A 27397-nucleotide genomic window follows, 5' to 3' on the forward strand; every position below is an offset into this window, starting at 1 on the left:
TTTTGGTGGAGTTTTGGGGGTCTTCTATGTAGAGTATCATATTGTCAGCAAATAATGACAGTTTAACTTCTTCCTTTCCTATCTTTATTGCTTTTATTTCTTTCTCTTGTCTAATTGCTGTGGCTAATGTTTCCAAAACTGTATTGAACATGAGTGGTGAAAGTGGACATCCTTGTCTTATTCCTGATTTTAGTGTGAAGGTTTTCATATTTTGACCATTTAGTATGATATTGGTTGTTGGTTTTTCACAGATAGCCTTTATCAAGATGAGATAAGGGCCTGGGATTTAGCTCGGTGGTTCCCCCACCTGCCTCGCAAGTACAAGGACCTGAGTTCAATCCCCAGTACCAAAAAAAAAGAGATAAAGACCCAACTCCATTAAATTTTTGAGAAGATGGTATTTGTGGCAATACTTTGGAAATCTGCTGGTAGATCTTCCTTTATTCTTAGAGCTCTATTGGTACAGAATTGGACAGTTTCCTGAATAAAAATATAAGGAAGAATGTAGTAATTCCTAGATCCTACTAGTAACAATTGCTCATAGCATTCTCATACAGTCTTTTTAGTCTGGATTATATCTGTAGGTGTGTCTGGTTTTTAGTCATAGATGTTTCTTCTCTTTTTTTAATGATTAATTTCACCAAAAATTTATACTCTTGAAAAGAATCACTTTTAGTTTGGTCCATTCATTCTTTTTCTACTTTGTTTATTTCTTTTTTATTACTTTGTTTATTTCTGCTTCTTTATTCTTTCTACTTCTTTTGGCTTTATTCTACTGTGATTATTTTCTAATTAATATGAATATTACTTCATTAATGTTAATCTCTTAAGCATGTAAGCTATAAACTTTTCTTGAGGAAATACTTTCATTGTGTACCTTCAGTTTTGATGTAGTGTTTTTGTTTTCATTTACTACGTGCTTTTCGGTGGTTTTTGTTTTGGGGATTTTTAAAAAATTTTTTTTCAGCTTTAATTGAGTTTATTGGTACATTTTAGGGATACAGTACAGTTACATTCATTGTTGGGATCTTGTACCTCTACATGACAAGTCTTGATTCTCATTTTTTCCTTGGGGGATTTTTTTTTAGCATATATTATACATAATAGTGATTTTTTTTCATTGGAATCTTCTGGTTGTGCCAAAATGTTATTGGTAGCTTCTTGTAAAAAAGGTTCACCCAATAGTTTGTGCTCATTTACCACAGTTAAAAGATTTTGAATCATTTAAAAAACATTGCATCAAAAATGTTAATTTGGAACCTGTTATGAAAGGAAAAGGTCACCCACTGGGGCTATGCCAACGCTACCAAAAGGAGCATTGGCCATCCCAGTTCACAATTTCTCTTTAACTCTGTCTCGAGTTTTTCTTCAACCTTGCGCTGCACACTGGGCAGGGGGGGACTAGAGACTTACTGCAGGAGTCTCCAACATTACTGGGTTCTGGGTTGCTCATCTCTCCTTCCGGAGTTGGATTCCAAGTTCTTCTCATTTCGAATAAAGAATTGAATGACATGAGCAAAGGCAAAATTGGCTCTGCAGAGTGAGCTTTGGCCCAGTAAAAGGAGAAAAAGCAAGATTAAAAAAAAAAACATGGAGAAAGCAGGATGGGCTATTGTGAGGAAACCCACAATTGTGAGCTCTTCTTGTTGTCTGTGTCCTTTTATGCTGTCTAAATCTCAAGGAAACCTGCAAGAACTTCTACCTACAGGTCCTGAGAGGTAATACTGGGACCTCACACCTCAGGCAGGATGTTGTCTAGGCTGTCCTATTGAAAACCTGCTGGATTTCTGATGAGAAGTCCACATGCCAGGCTTTGGGAACTATTCTGCTCATGTGTTCCAGCATCTTGTAATTAACAGGTCATGGCTACTTCCCCAGCCAGCTTTGATTTTTTTAAATTTCAAGGATAAAGAAAAATGTTTTCAAGTATCCAAACAGAGAAATCAGGCAACTTATGAAAGGGCAAAAGTCTGACTGGGGAGATCATCTAAATCATTTCTTTTTTTTTTTCCTTTCCATTGTGGAATATCTTTACAACTTCTCCGTAACTTCTAATTTTTCTTTCAGATTCTTCCTGATTTCTGTCAACATGCTTCTCTCTTTCTTTTCTTCATCAAATTATTTCCAGTGTCTGGATTCCAGATTTCTGAGGGGCTGACTTTGGCTACCAATCACCACTCTGCCATTTTCTTTCTTTTCTATGCCTTGTTTGATTATGTATGCTTGAGGAGGGAACACATTCTTTAAATATTAGATACCAGAATCTAGCAGCATTCACCTTCCCTAACTTCTCAAAACTATCTTATTCCATTTGCAAAACACTACTCCTATCTAATATTTTTTCTGCCTCTCACACCATTCTTTTTCTATTTCTTACACTGGCTCCTATTCCACTCTTTCATTTACAAATTCTGCAGTCTTCACTTTTATCCCTCATCTTTTCTGTATTCCTGCTTTTTATTTGGCTTTTGAGGTGATTTCATTCATACAATTTCTGCATGTCCATTTATGTTGATTGGCTTGCACAGAAGCCTAATCCAGACCTCTTTTCGGAGCCGCATGACTATAAATGCCAACTGCCTTTACAGCTCTAACCTTCTATTCTCTGTCCCAGGCTGAAAAATTGCACTCCTTTCTATATTCTTAGTCTTAGCTAAGAAACCATATCTCTTCCTCTTCCTCTCTGACCACATCCAGTCTAGCACCCATGCTTATCTATTCTTCTCAGGCACCTCTCTTGAGTCAAGCTTGTATTCTACATCTTCATGACTACTCTTTTCATTCCAATACTCATTCTCTTGCCTGAACACTATTGCTCACCATCGCTCACCTAATTTTTCTTTAAATATTGTTCTTATTCTAAAATCTCTACTGACTACTTTTTGTCCACAGGATGAAATGTAAGTGAGCCTCACCTACTTTTCATCTTTTTCTCTCAACCCCAAATCACCACCCAAACACATTGAACTCCTATAGGACTGAATTTAACACAGCTTTCAGGTCTGCACGTGGTGTTTATGTCCTTGGGCCTATGGAAATAGTTTCACCTAGAAACTCAGGATTCTAGTCTCTCATTTTCCTTACTCATCACCTCAAACCACTACACAGAAGAAGTATGTATGTACGTATATGTACAACACACACACACACACACACACACACACGCACACGCACGCTCATATCTACCCAGAAAGTTCTACTCATGTATAAGGAAAATTAGAATAAGGAACAAGCTTGATACAAAGTGTTTTATACTATTAGATATTGACATTACTAACGGATGTGTTTTTATTACAGGGAAATATGTGGGTAAGCATAAGGCAGGAAATAGTTAATACTGTCTGTGCATAAATGGTCCCTTTCTTGTCATTTTCTCTGTTTAATCTCTTAGGAAATTGTCTTAAACTCCCATAAAATCAAAATGTGTTAATTTCTACTTCTTCTCAGACACTTAATTGCCCAGACATTTGGATGATTCTATCTCCCAATTCACTTTCATGTTACTTGCTCCTGGGATTGGTTGCCGGGTAACCCAGATCCAGGCTTCCCTTCCTGGTAATTATATATTTTTATATTCTCCAATCATTTTCTCCTGCTGTTTACATTTATTTATTTCTAAATCTAAAACATGTAGATATAAAGAAGTAATGTTATTTTCTTAGAGCTCTATAGAGTATATTTACAGAAGGACATTTATCAGATATTTAATGGTAAAGAAAATTTCTGGTTTTATGTTCCATTTCCTGATATATAAAAGTGATTCATGGACATATATCACTTAGAGAAACAGTTTGCCTTCTTGGTCTTCATTCATTTATTCATTTAGCTGCTTAGTTATGGTTGGGTATAGAATGGCTAGGTAGGGGCCGGGGATTTGGCTCAGTGGTTCCACTGCCTGCCTCACAAGCTCAAGGTCCTGAGTTTGATCCCTGGTACCAAAAAAAAAAAAAAATCAAATCAGAATGGCTATGTAATCCAATATTATAATACAAAATAAAAAGTGATGTGATAGATACAGGGTTACAGAGGACTGATCAACTATAAAAATCCTGGGAAGTATGGAACAATGGGAGAAGGTTTATGTTTTTTGTTTTTGGGTTTTATTTTGTCTTTTTCAGTACCAGTGATCAAACTCAAGACCTTGCACTTGCCGGGCAGGCATGGCACCACTGAGCCCTGGCCCAACTTCTGTTCTTAATATGCTTAAGCTGCATTTTTAAATTTTAGTGTATCAGTACATATGTGTAGTATATAATGTTTACATTCCTTGAGAGAAGTTGATACATGTATATAACACTTTAATTCCTTTTCTCATCCCCTTTTCCCTTCCTTCCCCCTTCATTCTTCTCTTGGTAGTCTTCTTCTATTTGTGTGTGTGTGTGTGTGTGTGTGTGTGTGTGTATGTTTGCCATACATAATTTACATTCCATGGGTATGTGTACATAACACATCTCAATTCCTTTTTAATAATTCTTTATGCCACCACCATCTCTTGATCCCTTCCCCTCTGAGTAAATCTATCTCTCTGCTTCCTATTATTTATCTTTTATCTTGTTCTTTATTTTTATTCTGGGTTTCTCATATAAGATAAACTATGTGATATTTAAGCTTGTGTTTCTGATTTATTTAATGACATTATGGTCCCAAAATGCATCCATTTTCTGACAAATGACTCAAATTTATCTTTCTTTATGGCAGAGTAGTACTCCATTGTGTGTAAACTCCACATTCTCTTTATCCATTCATCTGTTGATGGGCATATAGGCTGCTTCCCAGATTTAGCTATTATGTTTTGTTTTGCTACCAGAGATTGAACTCAGGACCTTGTGCTTGTGAGGCAGATGGCAGAACCACTGAGCTAAATCCCTGGCCCTAGATTTAGCTAAATGGGTATGCATGTATCACTGCAATATGATGTCTTCAACTCTATTGGGAAGGTATCTACAATGGGAATAGCTGGGTCAAATGGAATCTCTAATATCAATTTTTTGGAGGAATTTCTGTACCAATTTCCATAGTTGTTGATATAAAGAACTCAAAAAAAAATTAGACCTCCCAAAATAAAAGACCCAATCAAAAATAGGTGAGCAAAATTAATAGACACTTAACAGAAGTACAAATGACCAAGAAATACAAGAAGACATGCTGAATATCGTTGGTCATTAGGGAAATGCAAGTTAAAACAACAATGATACTCCATCTTAGCCCCAAAACAATGGCCACCATCAAAACATCAAATAATGGTGAACGATGGCACCAGCGAGCCTGGTGGCGAGGTGTCGTAATAGAGGCTTCTCAGGAAAGTTTCTCAGGTCTGGTTCAAGGATAAGAACGTTGACTGGAGGGCGGTGGCCTAACCATCCGCAGGTCTTCGCGGGAAGCGTTCACGAGGGACAGGGCTTGGCATTTCAGAGGAAACTGAAGATTCAGCCAAAAAAAGATCCCCGCGGAAGGAAGAGAAGGCCGGCACGTCGCAAGAATCCCAGTACACAGATCAGTACCCAGATCACTTGAAACATCTCTATTAAGCTGAGGAGGAAAGACGCAGGAAACAACTTTTTTTTTTAAAAAAAAAAGCCTTTGTCAGAAGAAAGACTCAATCAGCCTTTTCCTGAAGAACAGTGTGGAGCTGACCATGCTTTGTCTGAAGACCAGTGTCCTCGGCCTCAGCCAGAAGAGCAACGTATCAAAACGGTAAATTCCTTGTGTGTTCCAAAGAAAGCGAGAAAGAAAACATCCAATCGGGAAGCACAAGAAGAATATGAGCAGGTACAAGCTAAGCGAGCGGCTAAGAAACAAGAATTGGAGAAGAGAAAAACAAGAGCGACAAGAAGCTCAAAGGCTCTACAAAAAGAAAACAAATGGAAGTGTTCAAAATATTCAGCAAAAGGACTGAAAAGAGCCGACCAACCTTCAATTTATAAATGGAATTATCTTCTTTAAAAAATACAAGAAAAAAGCTAAATCAGACATTTTGTCCTTCAGGGTAAAAATACCCACTGGATGTCTACTGGATTCTTATGTATAGGAGATGGAGAGTCCCTGAAAATGAACCAAAGCTGTCAGCATAACATGAACTGCTAAGATGTGCAAATATATTTTCACTTGTAAAAGAAAAATGTTAATATGTATAGTTGATATAATATAGCTGGTTTTATATTTATTTGCCTCTGGAAGGAGATTGGGTTGAAGAATTTAAAAATCTATTTAGGAGACAAGTTCAAGCATATTTTTGTCATGTTTAAAATTTATATGAAACAAAATTTTTTGAAAAAAAATCAAATAATAATAAATGCTGGAGAGGCTGCAGGGGTTGTAGAGTAAGGAATCTTTCTACATTGCTGGTGGGACTGTAAACATATTTTTAGATGAATAAAACACACTCAAGGGGCCAGAGATGTAGCTCAGTGGAGCCATGCCTGCCTGGCAAGTGCAAAGTCCTGAGTCTGATTCCCAGTACTGGTGGCGGGGGAACGCTTAAGGATGAAAAATAATTCATTCTTGCTGCAGATTTATTTTCCTTCTTGCCACAAAACTGAATAAACATGGAGTTTTTCAGATCTCAAAATCAAGATTAGAAACCACAATGATATCTGTGATGTTTTAATATGAAATGAAATAAATTTGATGCTGACATGTAGTTAAAGTTCAAATAGGTCAAATTTGAAGTTAGAATGGATAAGTACAAAGTGGTGTTAGAAATCATCTTTGCCTTGGGCTGCGGATGTAGCTCAGTGGTGCTGCCGCCTGCTTCACAAGCACAAGGTCCTGAGTTTGATCCCCAGTACAAAAAGAAAAAAAGAAAAATTAGTCTTGCCTCCAGTGGATACGTCGCAGTGTGCAACCATGGTGGCATGAAGGATAAAGAGATTATTTGGAGATGAGACGTGGTACAAACACTGAGAGGTCCAGAGGGACTGTCCTGAGATCACCCAACATTAAGGTATCTCTAAGGAGCAGACCTGAACTGAAGACTCACTGGCTTTTATTGAAAGAAAATATAGAAAGAAAAGGGGCCAGGGATTTAGCTCAGTGATTCCGCGGCCCGCTGCACAAGCACAAGGACCTGAGTTTGATCCCCCGTACAAAAAAAAAAAAAAAAAAAAAAAAAAAAAAAAAAAAAAAAAAAAAAAAAAAAAAAAACTGGAAAAAAAAAAAAAAAAAAAAGAGAGAGAGAAAGAATAGCTTGGGTGTCAAGGAACAAGGAGGTCTGCTAGATGCCATGTTTTAGGTTAACCTAAGCAATTTATTGGACAGTAGGAAAGACAAAAGCCAAATCTAGCATGCTTTTCTAATCTAAATCCCTGCTGTTTTTATCTTGTGTTGCTTTTAACACTCGGAGTTTAGGGTTTATATGATTTTTGTCTTTTTAAAATCATTCACCATATGTTTTAGGGCCTACATCCCTTTTGCCTCATAGGAATCTTTATTACTTAAATCAGTCATTTTTCTGGCCAATTCCCACACATGGATAAATTCAGTAAAACTATCTTTCACCACACAAACATAGAAAACATAAGTAGAAAGATTTTGAAGAAGTAAAGCCTTTAAATTATTTGATGATATTGATGTTGCTTCTTTTTAAAGCAAAGAACTAAAACTACCCAACTGGATTCTTAAGAATGTCCTATGTATAAAAGCTTGATCCTGGCCTAATTTTTGTTTGTTTATTTGTTTGTTACTGGAGCTTGAGCCCAGGGCCTTCACAATGAGCTACGTCCTCAGTCTTTATTTATTTTTTTAAATTCTGAGACATATTCTTGCTGAGTCAATAAGTTGCTGAGGCTAGCTAAAATTTGCAATCCTCCTGTCTCAGCCTCCTAGAGTGCTTGGAATTTCAGACATGAACCATCATTCCCAACTTATAGTTCTTCATAGAATAATGCTCATGAGGATCACTGTCATATAGGAGTTCGGAATAACTTGTTCAACCATGCAACATGAGATGCAGATGTGGCAGCTATTAAGAAATAAACATCTGGGCATGGTGGCCCATGCCTGTAATCCCAGCACTCAGGAGGCTAAGGCAAGAGGATTGCCATGAGTTCAAGGCCAGCCTGGGATCCATAGAGTTTAAGGCAAGCCTGGACTACATAGCAAGACTCTATCTCAAAAAAAAAGGAATAAACAAGTTGTTAATGCCATTACACTGGTCATTCACCCAAGTGAGTTCTAGGTATAAAAGCGATTGTAGGCATAAAAGTTAGTTAAGCTAAAATATAACAAAGTTAAAATACAACTGGAATGAGAAAATGTCAGCAAAAATAGATTGCAGTTAATAAGTACATATTATATATTTATGATATTTCAGGCATAGACCTAAGCACTGCAGAAAGATTGTTGTGTTTAATCCTCCCAACAACCTGATGAGGAAGTCAGTGTCAAACTACCAAGTTACATTTGAGGGAAAAGAAGTTTAGGGAACTTAAATCACTCAACCTTACAAATAAATCAATGCACAGCCTAATTTTCTAGAAACTGTTATTCTTCCCCATTTTGCTGTTCTGTCTTTAACACAGAACACAACTAAAATTCAAACTAAGTATTAAGAGCTGAGTATGCTTTTCCTAATAGAGGAAAAGGAATGGGCCTGTTGCTTTGTCTTGGGCTGTAGCTGGTACAGGCCCAGAATTGGGAGGGATTTCGTTCAAAGGAGAACAGATATGTTGTACCTTGAGCATACAGTGTGACAGCACCGGGAGCTGAAACTTAAAGGGATATATTTGCCTAGTTTGTTATGGGTCTTATTTGCTTAGAAATCTTGACTTGGTCGGGAAGGCGTTGTCAAGTCAATGGGGCCTGTATTAGAGAATGAAAACTCAGACATCAGTGTTGAATGTGATACGTGTATCCAGCAATAATTCCTAACAACCCAGATAAGAAGTGATAGTGGATCAAACTGAGCCAGGAACTACCAAAATAATAATTTTTTTATTACTTAGAGGAATAAAAGAAATTGGCCCCCTTTCTCCCTCAGGCCTACAGGTTTTCAGGCACTTCAAATGGCTGCTGTGTATGAGCAAATGTTTTAGGTGGCAGCAAAGGAAAGTTGCCCTGAATTTTTCACCTATCGGTAATTCCGGCTCTGGGTCATTCGTTAGCAATCCAGATGAAGAATCGCCATTTGTGATTTTAGAGGAAAGAGTAGTTGTAAAATTCATTAAGATTTCTCAATGAAAAAGTATGATGGCTTCCAATAAAATATAAAAATATCCTTGGAACAAAAAGCCTCATCTGTTCAATTTAGAGCTACGAAGTGGGCCGTTACTTAAGTTTCCCAAATTTAGTGTTCATGGAGCTAATTCAAAGTCATACTCCATCTGGTCAAAACTATCACATTAATCTGTGTGCCAAAAAAAAAAAAATTTGTTTTGTTTTAGAGCTTTCAATATATCATCAAATGCAATCCTACATGCATCTGAAATTTTTTTCCCATTTTCTTCCTTGCAATATCGAAATCTTCCTTGAATGAAAAAAGGTAGAATATATGGTTTACGTATAAAACTTTTCATTTCAAGATCTCAGAGCACTAAAGAAGGGTGGTTGGGATGAAATATTCTTATTCCTACATAAAATAGAGGGAAGCCAAATAGATGTGTGTCAAACAGCCAGGCTTTTGAGGAAATCAATTAGAACAAGAAGCTAAACTCAAAACAACAATCAACACCCCCCCCCTCTTTTTTTCAGTGTTGAGGGTTAAACCCAGGACACGTGCTAGGCAAAGGCTCTACCACTGAGCTATATCCTCAGCCCCCAAACTTCTCTGTTCACTTGCTACAACAGTGTGGCGATGAAGCAAAAGAGAAGGACCCTGGCTTCCCAGTGTTTCATTTTCCCTGTGAATAAATAGCACAGACAAGGGTCAAATGGAAGCACAAATGGGAGAAATCATCTCACTGCCAAGGAGCTCTCCACAAAAGGCTTCTGCTTTTAGTCCCTTAAGGCCAAGAAGAAAAATAAAGTGCTGGGAATAAAAAGGTACTGAGGCAAATAGGAGAAAACTGCTTCAGTCCAGTCCCCTAATCACAAGGTCTTGGCAAAGGTGCCTGGGCAGTCTCTTGGGTAAGCACTGTAAGTGACCTCTGACTGCAAGTGGCTGGGCTGGAGCTGCAGATAGGCTATGAGCACTGCTGGTTCAAAAGAGCCTGAACCCTTCACTGTATCTTTTTCCAGAAAACATCAATGTTCTGCCTGTGCAACAAGACTGATACGGGGAGAGCAGCTTCCCCTGTGGAACCTTCCAGGCAAAGCCTTGTAGTTGTTTCAAATAGGGCCTCAAGGATCACACATAGGATTTTGTCATGAAACCAAACTCAAGGAGAATCCACATCTGGTGATAAACTGAGGTAGACTGAGGTGTCCAATGGGCAAATCTGCCAAAAGACATACCATTGTGAATAGTCCCCACTGGGGAAACTTTTCAGTTTTATGCCATGGAATTACTGGGGACTGTTGGAAGTGTGCTTTTATATGTTATATCTGGGAAACCCAAAATCAATGATTAGACCCAGGGCTGGGATAGAGAAATAATAAATTAGAGTTTTGTTTCGCACTGACCAATTCTTCTGATTTCCCACACACCTATACATCAGACTTTAAGAAGAAAAACAAAGAGAAAAGGAATGGGGCTCTAAATATATTAGACCTTTGACAGTCCCATGAATGCTTACTGCATCATATTTATTTTTTCCATTAAATTATCAGTACATTTTAGGTATACAATACAGTTAAATTCATCATTGGGATCTTGTACCCTTACCATCTGTTGTTTCTTGATGTTATTTCTTGTACAGTTGAATTCTGTCCAGAAAGTCCTTGCCTCTGCCTATGTATCCAAGAGTTTTACCTATTTTATCTTCCTGCAGATTAAGGGTTTCTGTTTTGATATTTAGGACTTTGATCCATTTTTATTTTAGTTAAGTACATGGTGAGAGATATGGATCTAGATTCAATCTTCTGTGTATGGATACCAGATTTTTCCAATACTCATTTGTTAAAAAAGGCTATTTTTCCTATTGCACATGTTTTGGGCTCCTTTGTTAAAGATTAGATAGCTGAATGTACCTGGTATTGTTCTGTATTTTCTATTCCATTCCATTGTCCATAGTCTGTTTTTGTCCCAGTACCATGTTCTTTCTCTGCTGGTTCCATAAGAATTTAGGATTTGTTAAGAATCAACAACTGAGGGCCAGGGATTTCACTCAGTGGTTCTATCACCTGCCTCACAAGCCCTGAGTTCGATCCCTGGTACCAAAAAAAAAAAAAAAGACTCAACTACTGGACCCTCATCTTATTAAAAGCTTTTGCACATCGAGAGAAACCACCAACAGAATGAAGAGACAACACACAGTGGGGAAAAAAATTTTACTAGCCGTTCCCCAGACAAAGGACTACTATCTAGAATATTAAAGAACTCAGAAAAAATCAGAACCCTCCAAATTTGAAGACCCAATGCAGAAATGGGCATCTAAAATGAATAGACACTTCTCAAATGAAGTAGAAACAGCAAATAAATATATGAAAAAATATTCAACATCACTAGTCATCCATGAATTGCAAATCAAAAAACACTGAGATTCCATCTCACTCCCGAAAGAATGGCTACTGTCAAGAAATCAACCCATGGCAAATGCTGGTGGGGCTTAGGGGAAAAGGAACCCTTCTACACTGTTGGTGAGAGTGTAGACAGGTGGACCAATTGTGAAAATCAGTGTGCAGATTCCCAAAAAACTAAAATTAGAGGTTCCATTAACCCAACTATTCTTTTTCTTGATATCTTTCTGAAAGAATTAAAAGCATCATACCACCGTGATATATGCATACCCATGTTTATGGTGGCACAGTTTGTAATAGCTAAATCTTGGAAACAGCCCAAATGCCTATCAACCAGCAAATGGATAAAGAAGATAGATAGATAGATAGATAGATAGATAGATAGATAGATAGATAAGATAGACAGAGATACACACACACACACACACACACACACACACAATGGAGTACTACTCTACCTTAGAGAAGATGACTCAGGGGTACTGCCACCTGCCTTCCAAGTGCAAGGTCTCAAGTTCAATCCCTGGTGTCAAAAAAAGAAGGAGAAGGAGGAGAAGAAGGAGGAGAGGAAGGAGAAGGAGAAGGAGGAGAGGAAGGAGGAGGAGGAGAAGGAGGAAGGAGGAAGAGGAGGAGGAGAAGGAGAAGGAGAAGGAGAAGGAGAAGGAGAAGGAGAAGGAGAAGGAGAAGAAGAGAAGAAGAAGGAGAAGGAGAAGGAGAAGGAGAAGGAGAAGGAGAAGGAGAAGGAGAAGGAGAGAGAGAGAGAAGAAGAGAAGAAGAAGGAGAAGGAGAAGGAGAAGGAGAAGGAGAAGGAGAAGGAGAAGGAGAAGGAGAAGGAGAAGGAGAAGAAGGAGAAGGAGAAGAAGAAGAAGGAGAAGAAGAAGAAGGAGAAGAAGAAGGAAGAAGAAGAAGAAATGAACTGGGCTGAAGATTTAGCTCGGTGGCACCACGCCGACCTTTGCACAAGTGCGAGGTTCTGAGTTCAATCCCCAATACCACCAAAAACAAACACGAAAAACAAAGAGAAGGGTGAGACATTTATAGCTAAATGGATGGACGTTGAAAGCATACTCAGTGAAATAAACAGATACACATGTTTAAATATTGGCCTAAGAGAATTTGAAAGTGGAAATAAGGATTGAAATGTATATTAGATATTGGGAAATGTGAAGAAAATGTTCAAATGAGAACGGGAACAAGGAAGAACATGAAAATAAAAGGAAAAAAATGGAAACAGCTTTTTGTACATAGGGAGGGGAGGGAGCCTGTAGGTAGGGAGTGAATGGAAAAAAGAAGTGGATGTATTGTATACAGGTGCAAATTCACTACAAATTCACATAAAGGTGGTTACCTTTATGTGTGCCTAAAAGGTACCACAAATGTTTTGCTATTAAAAATAAATAAATAAGGGGCCAGAGATTTAGCTCAGTGGTTCTGCCAGCTGCCTCACAAGTGTAAGGTCCTGAGTTCGATCCCCAGTACTAATTAATGAACTGATTAATTAATTTTGGGATTATTTTCTCTAGTTCTATAAGGCATGCTGTGGGTGTTTTGGTTAGGGTTGCAGTAAATATATTATCACTTTTGGGGAACATGACCATTTGGGCAACATTGGTTCTGCCTATTCAGCTACATCCTCAGCCTCAGTGTTAGTAAACTTTGTTGTCAGTGCAGAACTTTCTTTAGGTAGTATCTGCTTTTCAGCAAAACACTATGGGCATGGCTAAATATAGACCTTTGCCTCTGTCTCAAGATTCAAGCACCTCCATTAATTTGAGAGGGAAAGATGGAGGGTAATTGGCTCAGCAACCATTTCTCCAGAAATGAGCTGCGGTATTGTTGATGACATAAAGACAAACCAGATATTGGCATACAGTAAAATCCAGTTAACATCAATAACTCTGCCACCCTGCTGATAGCAGCAAAAGCAACAATAATATGGTCAAGAACAAACTGGATACTGACATACCATAAGAACAATAAGGGCTGGGGATTTGGCTCATTGGTTCCACTGCCTCCCACACAAGCGCAAGGGCCCGAATTCGATCTCCAGTACCAAAAAACAAAAACCCATAAGAAACAATAAAAGCTATTACCAACCTTAACCATAGCAAACAGATCTATACTTATGAACAAAAAGACCAACAAAAGATTGACATAAAGTGCCTATCTATTCATTTCAACACCTCTACCACTATTAACAACTGAAAATCATCTTAGAAGTAATTTCTTTCTTTCCTCTAAACCTGTGTCCTTTGCAGCCTAAGTGTCAGCTGTTAGCAGGGTCTGTTTCTAGACCATATCCTTTCTATGACCATCTTCTGTGGGTGTCTCCACTCTGTCACTGGTCTCCACTCAGTCACTCAGTCATGGTAAGGTGACACCAGAGGCCCCGGAGTAGAGTGGTTCTGTAGCGCAGTCTTCAGCAATTAACACCTTCCCCAAAATGGCTCCTGATTAAACCCTTTCAAATATGGCAGGTGATATGGTAGATTTCTTCTCCGACCCTAGCCCGCTATGTGGAAGGAATCACTCTGTTAAAAACCTCACACATTTTTTTGCAGTTTATATAGTCACGGATTTTTCTGGGGGCTAACCTTGCCAGCTTGGTCTGTGTTTCTCCCTGGGATTTCTCTGAGGGTTTACCTTGTGTTGGAAAAGACAGGTCCCCCTACCTGAGAGCCGAGGTTAGCTTTCCAGACTGCTTTGTTCTGTTCTCTGTATTCTCCATTTTTTCCATCTTCTCTGTAGTTTCTAGTTTTCCTACCCACTCCCTCCCAAGTCCAGGACATCTACTTTTTTTTTCTTTTCCTCTTCACCAAGTAGTTTTCCAGGTATCTGGTCCCAGAGAGGCTGTATTTTGCTGCTGGTCTCTAGTCCACCATTTTTTATTTCCTTCCAACTGAATAACTTTATAAAGGACAGGTTGCAGGTTATAAGTGACTGACTACAGGCACAATTATCTATAATATAAGTGAAAAAGCCTGAACTGGGGAAATAGCAATGGAATAAAGAAAAAAGAGTGGATGTGATGGGCATCAGAGAATCTAAAGGGCTTCCTGACTGATGAATTTGGGAGTGAGTGAAAAAGTCAGTGCAGACACCCAGTTACTGGGTTTGGGAAAGGGTGGACAGCATTCACTGAGAAGGGATTGAGGAAGTACAGGAAGAGGCTTGAACATATTAAGCTTGAGGCTATTGAACATATAATTAGTGATAGCCAGATGGCACTTGGAAAAAGACCTAGAGTTCAAAGAAAGCTGTATACTAGGGTGATATTTGAAGCAAAGAAAAATCATCTTTCCTCCCTGTAGCCCTTGGCTCATGAAATCATCATGTCTCTTTTAGACCATTAAAAATACCTGCATATTGATGAGGGAGCAGTACCAGAGATCGAACCCAGGGCATTTGCACTGAGTTTCTTTTATTTGTTATTTTGAGAGAGAATCTCATTAAGTCACTAAATTGCCTAGGTTGGTTCAAATTTGCAACCCTCCTGTCTTAATCTCCTGAGTTCCTAAGGTTGCAGGTATGCAGGATGTGACAGTTAACTGATTGTGTAAACTTCAGGAAGAAACACCCAACTAAATTGGCTCAGTGTAGTTCCAGGTGTGACAGACTCCCTCCCAAGCCCACCCCGGGGTGGGGGGGATTGTTGCCAGAATGGTATAAAAGGGAAACCAAGAAAGAAGGCTCACTTCTGTTCCTTGGGAGGGGCTCCAGTCTTCACCTTGACCTTGGGTGTCGTCTCCTGGCTTCTGGTGCAGACTCTTCGGCCCTTGGGATACAGACTCACATGAGATGCTACATTGAGTTCCAGAACTTTGACTGGTTCTTTTGGATCTCCTGTGGGTAGACAGACTTTTTGTACTCTTCTAAACCTACACCTGAGTCTGTGGCAGCCATTGTAAGCAGATATTGTAAATTCCTTTTATTTTGGTACCTCAGGACCTTGCACTTGCGAGGCGGCCATGGTGCTACTGACTTAACTCCCACGCCCTACTCTTATATTTGTATGTCCTGCATTCAATCTGTTTCTCTACTAAGGACTGACTGGTGCACCCAACTACCCCTGGCTTCTATATTGATCTTCAGACTTTACCTTTGCCAATTCGTTTTTCACATTTATATCAGGTTGATCTTTTAGAATATATATTTTTTTCACTTAAAACTTGTGATGTCTATCTACAAGTCTGCAAAACAAAATACATGTTCTTCTTGCTTGACACAGAAGTGGGCAGCCTCACTAAAAACATCTATTTTTATATCTCACCTTACAAAGATAATCATCCTTTATAATGATTCCAAGGAAATCTTGGGAAAGTGGCTCCTACCCCATATGTCTGCTGATGGCTCTTTGGAAAGACATAGACAGATAGTCAAGGCTCTGACCCCCCGAATGCTTGACAAGTTGTCCTCTACTTCCATCATGAAATCTCAGACATACAAGCTATGGCTTTGGCCAGTTGGATATCCAGGGACATCGAGATGTGAGCTAACAGGAACAGGCAGTTTTAAGAAAACTAAATGAAATGCAGATAGAGAAATTTCCTTGATCTCTCACTCCTAGACCTATTTCCTAATCATCGCCTCAAATCTATATCACTACAGCTACCAAAAAGTAACCAAAAATGACTCAAAGGGAGAAAAGGTTTTTTTCCCCAGTAGATCTCTAGGATATGAGCCAGAGTTTAAACTGGTAGCTACTAGGCCAAGTTCTACGTGCAAACATTTTTTTGTTAACCAACACACTGATTCCTTTGCCTAGTGTATTTATTATATTATATACTCTTTATATATAAATCTTTATTCCTTCTCTGCTATTAAAAATGTGAAATATGAACCTGCAGTAGGGATAGGTAAGCTTTACAATTTAGCATTTGCCAATCAAGTAGAACCACAGCAGTATTCCTCATTTGGGGTACTTGGTTTCTAGTTCATCACCCATGGCCCAGTTCAATCATGTGGACGGGCCAGTGCTTCTCAATTACTGATGTGATGCAAAGCACCTCGAGAATTCAGTTAAAATGCAGCTTCTGGTCCTGCAGGCCTGGGGTAAGTTATCAGATAATCCTGATGCTGCTGGTCTGAGGAACCACACTGTAAGTGTAAAGGAACTGGGCAGGTAGCATAGTAATTAAGTGCCTCCTATGATCCCAACAGTCTGGTTTTAGATCCTAGTTCAGCTACTTACTGCTTGTAAGTAGTTAATTTCCCTACAGAAAAGTCCAAAATTATCTATGCCTCTACTTCCACATTTACAAAATAGCTCTAAGATAGTTTTAAATGATTTCAGAAAAGATTGAGTTACTTTATGTGATAGTATTTGAAAGAGTGACACTTTTTTTTTTGGTGGGGGTACTGGGGATTGAACTTGGGTCCTTGCGCTTGCAAGGCAGGCTATGGAACCACTGAGCTAAATCCCCGGCCCAACACATATTTTTTAAACTAATAAATATGAACTATTATCATTCACTTTTGAAGTAACAGTGGGTCATTCCCTTGCTTAAAATTATGAAATTGTTTTTCCTCTGTCCTCAAAATGAAGTATAGGGTCCAGGGATTTACCTCAGTGGTTTGGTGGCCTGCCTTGCAAGCGCAAGGGCCCAAGTTCAATCCCCAGTACCAAAAAAATGAAGTATAAACTCCTCAGCATGTCTTACAACGCCCTTCATGATCTGGCTTCCAGTTTTTTCTTCAACTTCATCTCTAAGTGCTCTGTTTCATTACTCTACTAACTTGAGTTTCCTCAAGTAATTCTGAAGGACTTAGAGGAGCTGACTAGGTAAAGAATAAGGAATGAGGGCCAGGGATTTAGCTCAGTGGTGCTGCCACCTGCCTTGCAAGCGCAAGGTCCTGAGTTTGATCTCCAGTATCCCCTCCCCCCACCAAAATGAGGAAGGTACTCTGAGTAGAAAGAGCTCCATGGGCAGAGGGATCAAGATGATAGACAGTAGAATTTCTGACTCTCAATACATTGTTGTTTGTTTATTTGTTTATTTGGTACTGGGGATCCAACTTGGGACCTTGTGTTTGTAGGGCAGGCAGCAGCACCACTGAGCTAAATCCCTGGTCCAGTATGGTATTTTTTAATTACAGAATTCACCCATCTAAGAGTAGAAGTCTATTAAACATTCCTTATTGAGTGGATTTATGTGCTCAAAGAGAAGCCAGGCTTTCAGTAATGGTTTATGTAAAGAGTTGTAAAGAGTAGTAATGCCTGGATCCCATCTGGAGAAATTTCCCTATAATTAGGTTAAAATGATGATGCCTAGGGTACAACTCTGACCAGTTAAGTCAGAACCTCTGGGAATGTGACTTAGGGGATCATCATTTTAAAGCTCCCCAGGTGATTTCAGTGTATATATCCGGGGAGGAAATCACAGCTAAAGAATAAGAAAGGAATACATATGTTGATTTATCTAGGAATGAAACTCAGGACCCCTGTCTAGTATCAGCCTACACTCTAGACCAGGTGATGTCAGTAGCACAGAAGTCATCTTATGCTCTGTTTCTAAGATTACTTTCTGAGTCTAAACTTACTGAATCTAAACTAGCTTGTGACCTGTGTGATAACCATACACCTATGCACCTGTGTAATAATTTGTGTAGTAACCATACCATATGATAATCATACAGCCTGCATGACAAAATCTTATGTTGTAAACCCTTTTGGAGAAACTTATAAAAATATTTTCTTTTAAAAAAAATTTTAATCAAGCCCTTGCATGGAAATCCAATTTCATTGAACTACTGATGCTAAGTTATACAAAACTCTTACCACTTTAATTAAGGCTTTTAGTTTACATTTGGCCACCTCAAGGTAGTTGTAACATTAGATTGGTCAATTTAAATACTGTGGCTGCCTGTTGGATAGACACACAATCTTTAGACCCAAACCTAAATGCATACAAAGCAACAAGGCTTTTTTTTTTTTTTTTTTTTTTTTTATACCAGGGATCGCACTCAGGTCCTTACGCTTGCGAGGCAGGCAACAGAACCACTGAGCTAAATCCCCGGCCAACAAGGCATTGTTGAATAGCAATAGTTACTGCAAATTAGGTCTTGTGATCCATTACACATGATTAAAATTACTTCCCACATTCACATCCATAGTACTCACCCACCATTTAACATCTCAACCAAAATGTTACACATGTGAAACAATCACTAACAGGCAAAACTACTAAACCTATAGATTTGGTATTGCAAATACACTTATGCATGAGCAAGCAAGGGACTCACACCAAGAATCTACAGCTGCAGAAGCCTGAAAACAATTTACAAAAACTATTAAATCATTAAAAAATCATTTGAAAATATACACTTCTTGCTGTAGACCCCCCCACTGTACCCACAACTATAAACATTGTACCCTACAAACAAAAAAAGGAAATGTATAATAAAGAAACTCAAAAAATCTGGACATTTCCTTCCCAACTGATATTAAAGGCAACAACTTTAATGTAAGACATTATACTGAAAGGATGATCATGTTAAAGACAAGATCACTGTCTCCATAGGTTTTTGAAAAATTTTTAAATTAGATAGCTGTGTTAATCAAAGCACTTATTTTGTATGATACAATATAGTGACCTTGATTTTCTTTTAAAAAGATACAATAAGCATCGCTTCTCAGCCTTTTGGCTAAGATCAAGTGTAAAAAAATACAATAAGCTACAAGTATCAAAGAAGCAAAGTTAGCTGGAATAGTCTCTATAGGAGCTCTTTGGACTTTGTTTTATTATGCTAAAATAATGGTGCTTGTAGGATTTACATTATTTCACTCTCCAATACTAAGTATGGGGTGTGTTAAAGTACACAGTACACCATTTTCACACACGTACAACATTGGTGGATGAAGAAATGTCTCTTAGCAGTAATGCTGGATGTAGCCTCAGGCTTTACCAGCTGCACACTCTAGGACTATTATGTAAGTAAAAATCTCTCTTGTGAGACTGGAAGATGATTAGAATGTGCAAACATTTGCCTCTTAAAGGGTACCACCACAGGAAAGTCCATTTAAGATGTTGGTAGGTTTAAGAAAGTTGAATTGGGCAACAGTTCTTCAGACCTGGCTCAGAGCTACAGTGCATTTAGTATATAAAAGCAGCTGACACGATGACTTTTTGCACTTTTTACAGGCCTTCCCAGACACTGGAGTTTTTCTGTTCATTTGCCACACTAGGTCATAAAAGATCTCATTAACATTTATTTTTTATTTTGCAGAAGGTTCTAAGAATGCAGTTGTTCCACTGTCTTGCTAGATTTTTCACCTTCTTCCTTTCCTACAACTCTTTCATCTTCCAAGCCATTTATTACAAACCACAATCATCGGAACATCATCAGTGTCTTTAACTCGAATAATCTGTTCTCTCAGATCTTGTAAATCATTAAATGTGGACTGTGATAGAATAACTAAAGCAAAGCCTTGTCCATTTTTCATGTACAAATCTCTCATTGCTGTAAATTGTTCTGTTCCTGTAGTATCCAAAATTTCAAGCATACATTGCTGTGCATCTACTTTACTTGCTTTCTATAAGAATCTTCTAATGTAGGATATTTTTCAATAAAAATTCCTTGAACAAACTGTACAGTCAGAGCAGACTTTCCAATGCCTCCTGAGCCAAGAACAGTCGACTAGTGATGTCAACTTGTCAAATTGAGTACCTCTCATGCTGTCACCAGGTCACTGCAGGCAGCGTCACCCCGTGCTCGCTCTGGGTGCCTGCTCCCCACCTGACCCTGACTCTGCTGCTTGGGCTGATTTACGTGCCTCACTCTGGGCAGAGGTTTGGTGGTGTCGCCTAGATGACAGGAGTTCAGCCTTGCTCTCACTGATAAAAATGTTTTCTAAAAAATATATTTTTAACATAAAGAAAAGCACATTTTTATCACTGTAAAATTAGCACATGTTTGTACTAAACTCCCCATAACATAAAAGATGAAACTCCTGGTTACTCTTGGGCTCTGTCTTCTAACTCAGTACTGCTGTTCACAGAGCTGCCACTTGAGTTCCCGGCTGTCTGGGACCATCACTCTAACCATCAGAAGGCCCCTTTTGGGTCCCCAGCTGCAGTCTCCATATTGCTGTGAGTTCCAGAGCTGCCCACTGGGCGCCCATGTTCACCCCGCCCATTGACCAGATGGAAGAAGAATCCTGCACACTCACATGATGCTGCATCCAGCTTCCGATTTATGTGGTGGGTGAGCGCCCCTCCCTCTTGCTGTGAATGTGATAAATGCTCAATAAACCACTGTATTCAAGAAGTTGCTTGACTCTTGGGATCTTTGTCTGGCAGATGTGCCAACTTCCTTTGGCTCCTCCAAGCCCCAGGGTGACCTAACTCAGAGGGCCTTTTGGCCTCGAGAATGGCCACCATGCCTGCCATGACACCAGGTTTTTTCCTTCATTATTTGTCCTTGAAAAAGGACATAAAGAACCATCTCAAGGGCTAGTTTACCTCAGTGGCACCATGCAGACCTTGCAAATGCAAGGTCAAGTTCAATTCCCAGTACCCAAACAAACAAATGAACAAAACCATCTCCAATTTTTCAGATAGACTGCCAAATCTAATCCCTTGGTAGCATCTCAGGTGCTCTGGTGGGAAAGCAGAGAGGACATCTAAAGTTATTCAGCAGTTCCATTCAAAGGCATATGAAGGTAAAAGACAGAATCCAGAAGGTTACTTCTTGGAATCAAGGAGTATTTTTGTTTGTTATGTTTTCCTCCCCTTCTTCCTCTTCCTCCTCCTTCTCCAGTGATGAGGAATGAACACCAGAGCCTTACATAGGCATGTCAAGAGTGTACACCTTTAGCCCAGGTTTTCTTATTTATTAAATTGTATTTGGGTTTAGTCAGAAAAATTGTACTATAGTGGACTCTCAAGGTATGATGGGCCTGACATACAAACAACTTAGGTTAATTAGGTTAGATTCATCTGCCTCTTATTATCTATAGCATGACTAAGTCCATTCTTGGCCCTCCTGAGTTGTCCCAGTGGGCATAAACCCTTCACCCTGAAAGGTCTATCTGGTAGCTCATGACAGCAGCCCTCTTTATAGAACTGCGGTAAATTCTTTTTCTTCATAAATTTTGCACTCTGTGTTATTCTGTTACAGCAGCAAGAATGAACTAAGACATAAACTAGTACAAGGAAGTGGATTGCTGCTATATATAACAAATACCATAAAACCTGAAAGTGGCTTTGGAAGTGGATAATAGGCAGGAGCTGGGGGAATATAAAGAAGAATGCTAGGGAAAAAAGCCTGTACACCAAGAACAGAGCAGTATGGATGGGTCTGGTGAGAACTAGAGGAAGAATACTACACAGAAAGGCTGAATATTCTTAGATAATATCAACAGTAATGATCAGAATGTTGTTAGAAATATGAGCCATTATCATAAGGTCTTAAGCAGAAATGAGGAACTAGATATTGGAAACTGGAAAAAAGGTCATCCTTATAATAAAGTGGCAAAGAATTTGGCTGGATTGTATCTATGTCTTAGTAATTTGTGGAAGGTAGAACCTAAGAATGATGAGCTAGTATTCAGAATGGTACATGGGTTCTCTTGACTGCTTATAATAAAATGAAAAACAAGAGAAGAAAATTAAAGGTGGATTTATAAGCAGAAGAGAAGAACTTGGAGATTTGCAAATGTTTCAGCCTGGCAAGATTGTAAAGAATTTTTTTTTAATTGGGAGAAAACATCATGGATATGGCTAAGCAACTGTTTGATATGGAGATTATTATGAATAGAAGGATGACAAGTACTGTTCACTGGGACAAAGGGAGAATGATCCTAAAGGCATTCTAGAGAAACTTGGGTCTACCATAGCCAAGTTTCCGCTCCCTTTGTTTAGCATAGCACTCTTCAGCCACCCTACCTGTGCCAAGCTAAAGCTGCCCTCTGGAACACATAAGCTACTTGGTAGCATCCACTCAGTGCCGATTCTACTGACACATAGAGCACAGCAACTGTGGACATGGCCTTTCCACCTGGATTTTGGAGGATGCCATACAGATCCTTTGGGCTCAGGGAACTGCCACAAGAGCAGTGCTACCATAGAAACTCCCCACTAGGGCAATATCTAGTAGACTTGAGGGAGCTGGGCTGCTCCTGAGATCCCAAATCTACAGCGCCATCAGCATGAAACACCAGCCTGGGAGGGCTGCAGGCACTGGACTCCAACCCCCGAATGCTGCTGTAAGGACTATGCCAGTGAAGCCATTGGACTGGAGTTGAAGCCTTGGGGATCCAGTCTCCATCTTAGTATGTCCTGAAAACAAGGGCTTGGAGTCAAAGATTACTCTGGAGCCTTAAGGCTGAGCATTTCCCCTGTTGGGTTGTAAACTCATTTTCAACTAGTTACCCCTTTCATCTTTCTTCTTTTTCTCTTTTAAGATGGGAATTTCTATCCTATGCCTGTCTTGCCATTGTAAATTGGAAGTACACAACTTGTTTGATTGCATGAGTTTATAGCTGGAGGGGAGTCTGCTTCAGACTTCATAACAAATTATATTTTGAGTATCTTCTGTATCTGATTTAGATGAGACTCTAGACTTTGGACTTTTGAACTTGTGTGGGATGAATTCATAATGTGGGGACTATTGAGATGGAATGAGTGTATTTTTTCCTGTGAGAAGGATATTCAGGCAGAATGCGATGATGTGACCACCTTTTCCAAACTTTTTATGTTGATACTTAGTTGCCAATGTAATAGCAATAAGAGGTGTGGCCCTGAGAAGGTGATTAGGTCAAGAGAGTAGAGCCCTCACTAAAGGGCTTAATGCTCTTATACAAGAGGCTTCAGAGAGATGTTTGGCTCTTTTTCACCTTCACTCTTTTCGATGTGAGGACATAGCAACAGGCAGTGTCTTGGAAGCAGAGACTTCAACAGACAATGAACCTGCAGGTGCCTTAATCTTGGAATTCCTGTCCTTCAAAACTATGTAAAATAAATTTCTACTCTCATAAATTATTCAATATGTGGTTTTCTGTTATAGTGTCAGAAATGGACCAAGATTCTTTGAAAATTTTATAATCAAAGCAGATATTTATTTGGCACTGAATTTTTGTCTTTCAGGCACAGGTACTATTTACGGAGCCAAATTAGCACTGGGATTAACACCATATAAATTTCATTTCAATTATCATAATAAGCCTGTGAGATGGACATTATTATTATGTTCATTTTAAAGAGAGGGAAGTGGAGTTTTAGCAAAGTTATAGTGCCCAAAGCCACCCTGCTAATGAACAGTGGAAGCACATTTGAATCTTAAGCTGCCTAGCAGTAGGGTTACACTTTGTCTGTTTTCTGGTTTGGGAGATTGAACCCAAGGCCTTCACACTGATCTACATCCTCAGACTTATTCTATTTTTTATTTTGAGACAGGGTCTCACTAAGTCACAAAGCTACTCAGGCTGGGCTCGAGCTTGTGAACCTCCTGCGTCAGCCTCCCAGAGTACTAAGGTTACAGGCACAGACTTCCATACCTGGCCTAAACTCACACTCACAACCACTGATTTTGACTGCCTTTGAGCTGTGACAGAATGGCTTTCAACCTTATTATTTTAAAAAAATCTGTGTATGTGAGAGGCAAAACTTATCCATATAACTTAACTAATGATTACAAAATGAGCATTTTTAACCATTATCCAGATCAAGAAATAACACCTCCTTATCCCAACTACTGCCCTCCTCACGAAATGCAACCATAAACACTGACTTTTATAATAATGGTGTCCCTATTTTCTTTATATTTTTACTATATTATGATGCTTTCCTAAATACAACTAATTAAATCTGCCCCTCTCTTGGATATTTACATAAATGAGATCATACGTTATGTCTTTTTTTTTCATATCTGGATTTTTCATTTTCTCAACTTTGTTTTAGATTGATCTAAATGGCTTCAGCTATCATTTGCTTCTTTTCATTGCTGAATAGTATTTGATTGAATTAATGTACCCCATTTTTGTTATTCTTCTGCTGTTGATAAACAATTGTATTATTTTCAGTTTGAAACTATTTTGAATAATGCTGCATAAACACTCTTGATCCTGGGTCCTGGTGCTCATGCATTCCTGTAAGTTATAAACATAGAAGTGGGATTTCTGGGTCATGGGGTATGAATATATTCAAATTGAGAAGATAACACCAAATTATTATCAAAGTGTGCTATTTAACACTCCAATATGCAGTGTGTAATATTTCCCATAGTTCCCTGTGATAATTTTTTTTAAAGATTTGTTTTGTTCCTTGCCTTCTCTGAGAAAGACTCTCATATCATTTTCAACTGACTTCCTTCCTGTCTCACACATTATACCTGGTTTTCTTTGTTTATTGAACTACCATTTTCCAGTTATGTTTCCTTTTTCCACTTGTGTCCTGTCTCTCGGAACAGAAAATACTTCCAAACTCTCCATCAAGAGTTAGTACAACGGGGCTGGGGATTTAGCTCAGTGATGCCGCTGCCTTCCTCGCAAGTACAAGGACCCGAGTTCGATCCCCAGCACAAAAAGAAAAGAATTAGTACAGCAAAGCACATGAAAGGTGCTATTGTTTGCGTCTTACATGTCCCCCAATGGCCAGTGTGTTAAAGGAAGGTGGTGGAAACTTTAAGAGGTAGGGCCCAATGGGAGGACTTGAGATGACCTGGGTTAGAGGTCCCTTCTAAGTGAATTGTTGGGCCTTGGTCTCTTCCTTTCTATCTCCTTTGCCTCTCACCTATCCTAGTTACTTTTCTCATTGATGAAATAAAATACCTGACACCCAAAGGTAAAGGAGAAATGTCTATTTGGCTTAGTTTGTAGACGTTTCAGTCCACAATTGGCTGGCTCCAAAACATGGTGGAATGGCAGAGGGACATCGCAGAGCAGAAACAGTTCATAGCTGGCTGAAGACAGCAAAAGCAAGCAAGAGATGAGAGTCCAGCAGCACTCTTTCTGTCTCGTATTTTATCCAGATAGGGTGGGGCACCCTTAATCCTATCCAGACCCTTAATCCTATCATTGGATTGACTGAGTAATCACACACCCTTTATCCTAGCTGGATCCTAGATCCAGCCATCTCTGAAAAAGCTCTCACCTATGATCTCATGAGGCTTTGGAGGGGCATCTAAACCCAAGCCATAACATCCTGTCCCTGCCCCCCCCCGAAAGGCTCACACACATCCCTTTATGCAAAAGGCACTTAGTCCATTTCCAAGAGTTTCCAAATAGTTTCATCATTGCTGAAAAGCCTGAGTCCAAAGTCTCCTCTGAGATTTAAGGCATACTCTTAGCTGCAAGACCCTGTTCAGATGAAAAGAGAGTTAAACACTCGCAACATCCAATAGCACAAGATAGACATTTCCATTCCAAAAGGTACAAACAGAGGGATAGAAAGGAATGAGAGCAAAGCAATTCCAAAATCCAGCAGGGCAAACATTAAGTCCTGCAATCCCAGGCAATCTATGACAAGATGTGAACGCCAAAGGGCTTGGGTGGCTCCACCCCTGCGGCACTACCCGATGGTGTAGTTCCCACAGCTCCTCTTTGGGGCCAGCTCTGCTCCCTCCTTGCATTTTTCCTCAGATATCCACACTCCTCACTTCTCCAAATTTCTGGGGTCTCTGCTGTACCTTCGACTTTGCACTCAAGCTTTTTACACTGCCCTCTCAGGGGCGCCCTGCCTGGCCTGCCACCCTTCAGAAATCTGGATGGAAGCTTTCCTCACCTCACAACTCTCGCATTCTGCATACACCTAAAACCAGCACCACGTGGATGACACCAGGATCTACTGCCAGCTGGATCAGGGGCCAGGCTCCCTTCTCTCTTGGCTGTAGGAACAGATTCTCTAGGCTGCCATCATTCTGGAACATGGTGCTCTGGGGCTTTCTTCTCAAAGCAAAGTCTTTCACTTTTGCAATTCTGAGGCTCCCAGAGCTGGGGTCCTCCTGTTGGTTCTTATGATGTACTCAGTCCATCTTGTCTATTGTCTTCTGAAAATCTTGGGTTTTTTTTTTCTTGCTGGTCTTTTCAGCAACCACTTTCTCCTCTGTTCCATCTTTATAGGCTGCACCTCAGTCCATCTTGTCTATTGTCTTCTGAAAATCTTGGGTTTTTTTTTTTCTTGCTGGTCTTTTCAGCAACCACTTTCTCCTCTGTTCCATCTTTATAGGCTGCAACTTTACTGGAGCTTCCTTTCTGGCCAAACTCAATATCTAGAGCATAGAATATATGAGAAGATGGGAGAGATGGAACTGGAGAAAGAAACAAAGGAAAAGATTATTACAGACAGCTAAGTTAGGTAAAAAATATTAGAGGCAGTCAAATAGGGCTGGGCCCTTAAAAGAGTCAGTGGAAAAGATAAAAACATATTACAACTGTGGCCAGGGATGCATCTGCTAGAGGCCAGGCTTCAAGTTAAAGACAAAATGACCAGTCCTACATACTTCCCCAAGGGATAAGGGGTAACACTTGTCCCAATAAAGTCTATACTTAGGCATCAGTCACCCTGGTGGGTGACCAAGACCTTTGGATCCACCCTTTTCTAAAAATGTTCAGCCCTTACATATTTAAAAAGAGCCATTTAATATTTTTCTCCACCTGAGCATGGCCTGCCTACACCACTTAGAGGCAAAATAAAATCCAAAGGCAAATATAGATTATGATACTATTTCACAACTAAAATCACACCATAAGAAAGAGAAAACAGTCAAAATTACCTTATGTTCAGACTTTCTTTGCCTTACTTGTATTCAAAATGTAATACAAGCCACCAAAAAACCATACACCTCTGGCCCATAAGGCACAATCAGATACCTCTACTATCACCAAACCTGAAGTTCCACCACCTTA

The 27397-nt window shown here is 39.4% G+C and overlaps 2 pseudogenes; one reads left to right on the forward strand and one right to left on the reverse strand.

Moving 5' to 3' along the window:
* The first annotated feature begins 5250 nt into the window (after positions 1-5250).
* Positions 5251-6025, forward strand: LOC104877222 (annotated as a pseudogene).
* A 13280-nt stretch (positions 6026-19305) lies between these two features.
* LOC104877223 lies at positions 19306-26418 on the reverse strand (annotated as a pseudogene).
* Between the last annotated feature and the right edge of the window lie 979 nt (positions 26419-27397).

The sequence above is a fragment of the Fukomys damarensis genome, unplaced genomic scaffold (assembly GCF_012274545.1).
Source record: "Fukomys damarensis isolate Sample0158 unplaced genomic scaffold, DMR_v1.0_HiC HiC_scaffold_21, whole genome shotgun sequence".
In the NCBI taxonomy this organism is placed as follows: domain Eukaryota; kingdom Metazoa; phylum Chordata; class Mammalia; order Rodentia; family Bathyergidae; genus Fukomys; species Fukomys damarensis.